Genomic DNA, 10,563 nt, shown 5'->3' with positions numbered 1-10,563 from the left:
CCACTGGACCGCCAGGGAAGTCCCTTCCTCTCTTAAATAACACACCTTTCTGATGAAAACAATCTTCTCTATTATCTATCTGAATTTAGTAATTTTTAAAAAAGTGTTCTTACACTTTGCAGTCTGTTTCCTCCAAGTTATTTTGTTGTTGTTTTCTCTTTGTTTTGGTCTTTCATGGTAGAGTCTTGCCTTAGGGGTCTAGTAATTCTTAAGAATGGGGCACATGAGGTTCATCAGCATAGGGATATATCTGCCTTGTTCACCCCTATATTCCCAGACCTGGCCATTCCTGGTACTCATCAGGAGCTCAGTAAGAACAAATAAGAGGGATGGATGGATCATGGACAGGTGGATGGTGGCTGCCTGGATGGATGGATAGGTGGGCGGACAGTGGGTCTAAATTCCATCATGTTCCCTTGTCATTAGGAATAAAGACAACCAAACATTTAAATTCCTTTAAAAGGAATGGAGCACTCAGCATGTTCAATACCTTATGAAGTGAAGTGAAGTGAAGTCGCTCAGTCGTGTCCAACTCTTTGTGACCTCGTAGACTGTAGCCTACCAGGCTCCTCTGTCCATGGGATTTTCCAGGCAAGAATACTGGAGTGGGTTGCCGTTTCCTTCTCCAGGGGATCTTCCCAACCCAGGGCTTGAACCTGGGTCTCCTGCATTGTAGACAGACGCTTTACCGTCTGAGCCACCAGGGAAGTCCAAAGGACTGCCTTAAACATTTCAATACCTTATAATAACCTATCATGGAAAAGAATCTGAAAAAGAATGTATATATACACACACACATACTTATGTACATGTAGTATATACGTACAACTGAATCACTTTGCTGTGCACCGGGAACTAACACAACATTGTAAATCAGCTATGCTGCTGCTTCTTAGTTGCTTCAGTTGTATCTGACTCTGTGGGACCCTATGGACTGCAGCCTGCCAGGTTCCTCTGTCCATGGGATTCTCTAGGCAGGACTACTGGAGTGGGTTGCCATGCCCTCCTCCGGGGGATCTTCCCCATCCAGGGATCAAACCTGGGCCTCTTGCTTTGCAGGTAGATTTTTTACTGCTGAGCCATCAGGGAAACCCATAAATCAGCTATACATCAATTAAAAAAAAAAGAATAGGGTGCTAAAAACTAATGGAAAGCTTTTTATTTGAGGGTAGGTTTTGGTTTTGAAGAACTTCACTACAGGATGATTCGGCTGGGCCATTTTGTTGGAGAACTCCTGGTGTTAATATCTTTAGGTGTTTCCCCTTGGCCTGCTCAGATTTCCCAGAGAATAATCTTCCAGTCTCCTGCTTAGGGTCTGAAGGCACGGCTGCTAGATTTCTGGGAGCTCAGAGGGAGAAGGAGGCTTCAGATCCTCTGCTCTCAGTGGGCAGACTTCCACTTAACCTCATGTCTTTGCTATGATCCCTCTGCTTCTGATGCCCCCCTGTGTCCTGTTTTACCCTCTTCAGAGACTCCCCCTTAATTGTCTCCTGGGGATGAGAAGGGACATCAGAATTCCTGACTTACCAGAATAGAGGATGGTATCTGAAAAACTCAATCTCTTTTAGTATACCTTAAAAAATGGGCTTCCCTGGCAGCTCAGAGGTTAAAGCATCTGCCCGCAATGTGGGAGACCTGGGTTCGATCCCTGGATCGGGAAGACCCCCTGGAGAAGGAAATGGCAACCCGCTCCAGTATTCTTGCCTGGAGAATCCCATGGACGGAGGAGCCTGGTAGGCTAGAGCCCACAGGGTCACAAAGAGTCGGACACGACTGAGTGACTTCACTTCACTTCATACCTTAAAAAATTTAAATAACAAATACAATAAAATGTACATATCTTAAGAATACCTGGCTAATGAATTTTTACAAGTGATTGACATATAAACTATTTCCAGCACCCAGGAAGACTCCCTCTTGATCCCTCCCAGTCAAAACACTCCCTAAAGTAACCACTACTCTGCTCTCTTTTACCATAGATTAGTTTTGCCTGTTTTTAATCTTGACTTAACCATTAAATTACACTGCATGTATTGTTTTGTATCTAACTTTCTGCTCAACATTATATCTCTGAGATTTATGTGTGTTTTCTCAAGTTAGCTATCGTTCATTCTTTTTTGTTTCTGCATGGTATGTCACTGAGTGAATATACCACAGTTTATTTAACCATTCAACTGCTGTGGACAGTTGAGGTGTTTTCCAATTTGAGGCCCTTACAAATAATTCTTCCATGAACATTATTGAACTTCTCTTTTAATACAAATACATATGTGCATGCATTTTTGTTGGGTACATAACCAGGAATGGACTTGCTGGATCTTAGGACATTTATTTATTTTTAACTTTAATAATACAGCTAAAGTTTCCAGTGTGCTTATTTTATTTCATTTCCTACGAGCAGTGTATGAGAGTTCAGTTGCTCCACAACCTAGTCAACATCTTAAATTTTAGCCATTCGGGTGGTGGGTAGTATTGTCTCATTGTGGCTTTAATTTGCATGTCCTTGTTAACTAAAGATGCCAAGGATCATTTTATATGCTCATTGGGCATTTGACTATCCTCTTTTGTGACATGTCTATCCATGTCTTTTACCCATTTGGCTTATCTTTCTTTATCTCATTGATATGCAGAAGCTCTTTATACATTTTAGGTGAGTCCTTTTTCAAATGTATTTTGCAAATACCATTTTTCCAGTCTGTGGTTTACCTTTCCTTTCTTTAAATGCTGTCTTTTGACAAACAGAATTTTTTTATTTTTATAATGTCCAATGGAAGGCTCAATTTTAAACAACTTAAAAATGAATTATTTCATTTAAAAGTCTGGTCCATCTTTGTGAGTTCGCTTTAATGCACTGTAACAGAACTTATGCTGAGCAGAAAACCATCTTTGTTCCAGGGTTCAGAGTGATGATTCTTGTTCTGGCTGTCATCAGGATTATACATTACCAGACACAAACTGGACTATGCTACTATAGGATCTCTGGCATCAGTAAAGAGGGTGTGAGGGCTCAGTCTTTGGTTGTTCTAGCAGACCGTAGTGCAACAGAGCTTTTATCTAAAGACAGATGAAGTTTCCAGGCCCAGGGAATCATTGTCGTTGCCCCTTTCTTTCTACATCACTTGTTAATAATGTGATATAAGTTTTATGCAATCCTGCAGATCCTGCCCCCTCCCCCAATCTTCAACAGAATGGAACAGAAGGACAAACATTTTATTATATACAAATGATAAGATTTTATTACCTTTAACAAGGAGTGGCCTAAACAGATACTGTAGTTGGCCTCCTAGATAATTATTGACAAAGAAAAGAGCTATAATCAACTGTTCATGAACTAGAGCTACCATTTAGTGATTTTTGACCAAAAAAGATAATTTCCTATAGTTAACTTTCTGTTTTTGGTAACTTTACAAATAGTTTATATTGGAGAAATTAAAGTCCTCATATTAAAAGCTGCTTTATTGTGCATGGTACAGAGGAGAGTCTCAACAGATACTTACCAGATGCTGGGCTGAGTGTATGGAGTTATATTTGTCTAAAATTGACAAGGCTTCAAATTCTTTTGACCACACTATAACGGATAGAATTTGGACCTAATTTGTCAATTTGCCTCTAAGTAGACTCGTGGAATTAGAGTTCTACACCTTCTTGCCAGGTATGTGTTCCTTTTAAGATCCTCATGTCTCAGAGGAGATTCAGTCTCTTACCCAAGCCAGGTGACAGGTAAGAAGCCTGGGCCAGTTCAGCTACACTCCAGGTACTTGTTAGAGACCAAAATGTACACAGTTCACACAAGTATTTATCAAAATGGATGTCTGCCAAGACATAAACACCAGTGGAATAGAACTATGAGTTCAGTAGTAAATCCACACATCCATAGTCAACTGATTTTGACCTTGACAAGATTGCCAAGACCATTTCATAGAGACAGAATCATCTTTCAACAAAAGGTGACTGGACAACCAGACATCCAAATGCAAAAGAAGAAAGTTGAACACATACTCTACACCATGTACAAAATTAACTAAAAATAGCTGAAAGGTTTAAATAGCTAAAATTATGAACTTCTCAGACGAAAATGAAAGACTAAATCTTTACAACCTAGGAGAAGGCAATGGCAACCCACTCCAGTACTCTTGCCTGGGAAATCCCATGGACAGAGAAGCCCGATAGGCTGCAATCCATGGGGTCACGAAGAGTCGGACATGACTGAGTGACTTCACTTTCACTTTTCACTTTCATGCATTGGAGAAGGAAATGGCAACCCACTCCAGTATTCTTGCCTGGAGAATCCCAGGGATGGGGGAGCCTGGTGGGCTGCCATCTATGGGGTCGCACGGAGTTGGACATGACTGAAGTGACTTAGCAGCAGCAGCAGTGGTTTCTTATATATGGCAAGAAAAGAACAAGCTACCAAAGAAAAAACCAGATAATTGGACTTGATCAAAATTAAAAACTTTTATGCTTTCAAGGAGACTATATGAAAGAGAAAAAAAACCCACAGAGAGGGAGAAAATATTTGCAAATCAGATATCTGTTAAGGATCTGGTATCCATACTATGTAAAGAACTCTTATGCTCAACAACAAAAAGACAAATTACCCAATTAAAAGATGGGCAAATGACCTGAATAAACATTCATCTTAAGAAGATGTACAAATGGCTAAAAAAACATATGGAAAGGTGCTTAAAATCATTAGCTATTAGGAAAATGCCAAACAAAACTAAAATGAGATAATACTTCACATCCATGAAAATGGCTACAATAAAAAATATGGAAAATAGCACATATTGTCAAAGATATGGAAAAACTGGAACCTTCATACATAAATGGAAATGTAAAATGGTACAGCTGCTGTGTAACATGGTTTGGCAGTTCATCCAAAAGTTAAACACAGTTAAACCACATGACCTAACAATTCCATTCCTAGGTATACACCTAAGATAAATGAAAACATATTTCCACACAAAAACTCGTACACAAATGTTCATAGCAGTATTATTCATAATAGTTAAAAAGTGTGAACAACCTAAATACTCATCAGCTTACGATGGATAAACAAGATGTAGCATCTCACACAAATGAATGTTATTCAGTCATAAAAAGGACTGAAGCACTGGTACACAGTACAACTTGGTTAAACCTTGAAAATATTATGCTAACTGAAAAAAGCCAGACAAAAGAGTCTACCTATTGTGTGATTCCATTTACATGAAATACCAAGAATAGGCAAATCCATAGAGGAAAAAAAGTAGATTGGTGACTGTCAGGTGCTGAGTGGAGGGAAGAGGCACAGACTGCTGAAAGGTAGGGGGTTTCTTTTGGGGAAGATTAAAGAGTTTTGGAGTTAGACCACAGTCATGGTTGCACAGTTTTGTGACAATACTCAAAACAATGAATCATACACTGAAATGGTAAACTTTATGATATGTAAATTATATCTCATGAAAATAAAGAAAACTATCAAAACCTTTGTTAAGAAATTTAGCCCCACACTATAAGAACTGTAATTAAGGACACAAAAGAAGATTCAAACAAAATTGAGATAATATCAAAGTTCTGCATGGGAATAATTATTTTTTTCCAAATTAATTTAAATACATAATAGTCTTATAATTAAAACTGCAGAGACCTTTTTGACAGAGGGCAAAGAAATAATTTTATGTCAAAGGATAATAAGTGCTATACAGAAAAATAAGGGATATTAACTGAGACAGGGAATATGGTGGTAGAGTTAGTTTGCCTGTTTCCGTAAGTGGTTCAAGGAAGGCATCACAGATAGGGTAACTTCTGTAGTGAGACCTGAAGCACATGAGCACAGGAGGCCTGGTGGCCCAGTGCAAAGGCCCTGAGGTCCACCTGCTCATACAAAGGACAGCAGGGGCCCAGGGGGTTTGCTGACCGGAGCAGAGAGAATGCGGGGAGGGCAGCCAGAAGTGACTCGAGAGCAATGATAGGTGAGAGTGTGGGTGTGAATCCTCTAATTTTGAGAGGCAATAGCTAAACTCAATTACAGAAGAAAGACCAAATAAAATATAATATTTAGATTCAAGTGGAAGAGTATTGTTAATCTATTAGTACAGCTTTCAAATAATTTTAATACCACAGGGAAAAGTCTCAAATATCACAGTAAGGAGAAGTATTTTTCATGTTAAACATATATCATATTATAGAGAAATTAATTAATGTGTATTTTACTTACTGTAACATTTTATTTATTTATTATATTTTTATTGAACTACAGTTGATTTACAATGTTATATTAGATTCATATTGGAGAAGGAAATGGCAACCCATTCCAGTATTTCTGCTTGGGAGAGCTCATGGACAGAGCAGCCTGGCGGGCTACAGTCCATGGGGTTAAATGGACTATAAATCACAACCATTGCTGTTAGTTTCATATAACCTTTTTCTTTCTTTTATTTTTCTTTTTGCCACACCACACGGTGTGTGGGATCTCAATTCCCTGACCAGGGAGTGAACTTGGGCCATGGCAGTGAAAGTCTGAAATCCTAATTACTATACCACCAGGGAACTCCCCATATAACTTTATTTTTTATATGAGTTGAATTGGATAGATAGTAGACAGATAGGCAGACAGATATACAAACACACTGACTCATTTATTTCCTTAGTTTTCAATTTACTTATTTAACACATTCTTTCTAGAGATTGGGCTTGAATTCTGACTCTGGTAAAATACAGAATTAAAAATAATTGTGTGACTTTGGGCAAATTACCAATCTTCCTTTAGCTTCTATTTTCTCATCTGTGAAATGGGAAGAACATCTACTCTGCAAGAGTAAATGAGGACTCATTCATAAAAGGCTTTTAGGAAATAGCAGCTGATATTCTTTTATCATTAATTTTAAAAATGGAAAAAGATTTATGAGCAAAGTAGCAGTGAAGGGAGAGGAATTATTTTACCAACCAGGGGAATTATTTAACTTATAATTTAAAAATAAAAACCATAAAAGATACTACAATCCTGGGACTTAAAAGGAATGTAAATGTCACTGTAAATCAAATATCAGGAAAAATAATGTTAGGAATAATGCAATGCACTAGGTGATCCCCATGAACCCCGTGAACAGTATGAAAGGCAAAAAGATAAGACACTGAAAGATGAACTCCCCAGGTTGGTAGGTGCCCAATACACTACTGGAGAAGAGTGGAGAATTAACACCAGAAAGAATGAAGAGATGGAGCCAAAGCAAAAACAATGCCCAGTTGTGGATGTGACTGGTGATGGAAGTAAAGTCCGATGCTGTAAAGAACAATATTGCATAGGAACCTGGAATGTTCGGTCCATGAATCAAGGTAAATTAGCAGTGATCAAACAGGAGATGGCAAGAACGAACATTAACATTTTAGGAATCAGTGAACTAAAATGGACTGGAATGGGTGAATTTAACTCAGATGACAATTATATCTACTAGTGTGGGCAAGAATCCCTTAGAAGAAATGGAGTAGCCATCATAGTCAACAAAAGAGTCCAAAATGCAGTACTTGTGTGCAGTCTCAAAAATGTCAGAATGATCTCTGTTCATTTCCAAGGCAAACCATTCAATATCACAGTAATCCAAGTTTATGCCCCGACCAGTAATGCTGAAGAAGCTGAAGTTAAATAGTTCTATGAAGATCTACAAGACCTTGTAGAACTAACACCCGAAAGAGATGTTCTTTTCATTATAGGGGACTGGAATGCAAAGTAGGAAATCAAGAGATACTTGGAATAACAGACAAATTTGGCCTTGGAGTACAGAATGAAGCAGGGCAAAGGCTAACAGAGTTTTTCCGAGAGAACGCACTGGTCATAGCAAACACCCTCTTCCAACAACACAAGAGAAGACTCTACACATGGGCATCACCAGATGGTCAACACAAAAATCGGAATGATTATATTCTTTGCAGCTGAAGATGGAGAAGCTCTATATAGTCAGCAAAAACAAGACCAGGAGCTGACTGTGGCTCAGATCATGAACTCCTTATTGCCAAATTCTGACTTAGAAGAAAGTAGGGAAAACCACTAGACCATTCAGGTATGACCTAAATCAAATCCCTTATGATTATACAGTGAAAGTGACAAATAGATTCAAAGGATTAGATCTCATAGACAGAATGCCTGAAGAACTATGGATGGAGGTTTGTGACATTGTACAGGAGACAGTGATCAAAACCATCCCCAAGAAAAAGAAATGCAACAAGGCAAAATGATTGTCTGAGGAGGCCTTATAGATAGCTGAGAAAAGAAGAGAAACTAAAGGCAAAGGAGAAAAGGAAAGATATAAGCATCTGAATGCAAAGTTCCAAAGAATAGCAAGAAGAGATAAGAAAACCTTCCTCAGTGACCAATGCAAAGGAATAGAGGAAAACAATAGGATGGGAAAGACTAGAGATTTCTTGAAGAAAATTAGAGATATCCAAGGAACATTTCATGCAAAGATGGGCTCAATAAAGGACAGAAATGGTATGGACCTAAGAGAAGCAGAAGATATTAAGAAGAGGTGGCAAGAATACACAGAAGAACAGTACAAAAAAGATCTTGATGACCTAGATAACCACAATGGTGTGATCACTCATCTAGAGCCAAACATCCGGGAGTATGAAGTCAAGCGGGCTTTAGGAAGCATTACTACGAACAAAGCTAGTAGAGGTGATGAAATTCCAGTTGAGCTATTTCAAACCCTAAAAGATGATGCTGTTAAAGGGTTGCACTCAATATGCTAGCAAATTTGGAAAACTCAGCAATGGCCACAGGACTGGAAAAGGTCAGTTTTCATTCCAATCACAAAGAAAGGCAATGCCAAAGAATGTTCAAAGTACCACACAAATGTACTCACTCACACGCTAGCAAGGTAATGCTGAAAATTCTCCAAGCCAGACTTCAACAGTATGTGAACTGAGCACTTCCAGATGTTCAAGCTGGATTTAGAAAAGGCAGAGGAACCAGAGATCAAATTGCCAACATCCACTGGATCATCAAAAAAGCAAAAGAGTTCCAGAAAATCATTTGCTTTATTGACTACGCCAAAGCCTTTGACTGTGTGGATCACAACAAACTGGAAAATTCTTAAAGAGATGGGAATACCAGACCACTTTACCTGCCTCCTGAAATCTGTATGCAGGTCAAGAAGCAACATTTATAACTGGACATGGAACAACAGACTGGTTCCAAATCGGGAAAGGAGTATGTCAAGACTGTATACTGTCACCATGCTTATTTAACTTATATGCAGAGTATATCATGTGAAATGCTTGGCTGGATGAAGCACAAGCTGGAAATCAAGATTGGTGGGACAAGCATCAATAATCTGAGATATACAGATTACACTACTCTTATGGCAGAAAGCAAAGAAGTAAATATCCTCTTGATGAAAGTGAAAGGATAGAGTGAAAAAGTTGGCTTGAAACTCACCATTCAGAAAACCAAGATCATGGCATCTGGTCCCATCACTTCCTGGCAAATAGATGGGGAAACAGTAGAAATAGTGACAGACTTTATTTTTCGGGGCTCTAAAATCACTGCAGATGGTGAATGCAGCCATGAAATTAAAAGATGCTTGCTCCTTAGAAGAAAAGCTATGACCAACCTAGACAGCATATCAAAAAGCAGAGCCATTACTTTGCCGACAAAGGTCTGTCTAGTCAAGGCTATGGTTTTTCCAGTAGTCCTGTATGGATGTCAGAGTTGGACTCTAAAGAAAGTTGAGCCCCGAAGAATTGATGGTTTTGAACTGTGGTGTTGGAGAAGACTCTTGAGAGTCCCTTGGTCTACAGGGAGATCCAACCAGTCCATCCTAAAGGAAATCAGTCCCGAATATTCCTTGGAAGGACTGATGCTGAAGCTGAAACTCCATTACTTTGTCTACCTAATGCGAAGAACTGACTCAGTGGAAAAATGGGAAAGATTGAGAGCGGGAGAAGGGGATGACAGAGAACGAGACGGTTGGATGGTATCATCGACTCGATGGATATGAGTTTGAGCAAGCTTCGGGAATTGGTGATGGACAGGGAAGCCTGGCTTGCTGCAGTCTATGGGGTCGCAAAAGTCAGACACCCCAGAGCCACTGAACTCAACTAGGTAATCCTAGCAAGTTCTCCAAAGCTGCTTAATACGATGACACTGCCACCTTGTGGCATGCGTGATGCATTACATATCCCAGGATATTTGAGATTTTCTTTTTCTTGATGTAGCCTATATAGAAAGACTACATAACACAAATATTCTTACTGAAGAAAAATAACATGTAACAAGGTGAGATCATATATAAGTTGTTAAAACACATACTTCCTTTAAAAATAAAAAAAGTTAATTGTAAAAAATGTTATTACAGGACGTTTGGGGAGCAAAAAAAAATCTATCACTCCAAAGCAATGACATCATTTAAAAATTATTTCTATTATTTCATCGTATTTTCTATTCATCGCTGAGTTAATGTTATATGATTAGGATTTACCATGCTGTGACACTGGTCACAATGATTTTTAATGGCCGCCTAGCATTTTGTTGAATGGATGTTCCATCCTCTGGTTCAACATTCCCTTAATGCTGGACATCCAGAC

General features: G+C 38.8%; 1 non-coding gene across 1 annotated transcript; it reads right to left on the bottom strand.

Moving 5' to 3' along the window:
• Window positions 1–635: 635 nt before the first annotated feature.
• TRNAC-ACA (transfer RNA cysteine (anticodon ACA)) lies at window positions 636–707 on the bottom strand. Its single transcript has one exon. It is a non-coding gene; the product is annotated as a tRNA-Cys (tRNA).
• Between the last annotated feature and the right edge of the window lie 9,856 nt (window positions 708–10,563).

The sequence above is a fragment of the Capricornis sumatraensis genome, chromosome 6, assembly GCF_032405125.1.
Source record: "Capricornis sumatraensis isolate serow.1 chromosome 6, serow.2, whole genome shotgun sequence".
Lineage (NCBI taxonomy): Eukaryota > Metazoa > Chordata > Mammalia > Artiodactyla > Bovidae > Capricornis > Capricornis sumatraensis.
The sequence above is the reverse complement of the archived record's forward strand: the minus strand, read 5'-3'. Positions and strand labels throughout refer to the sequence as shown.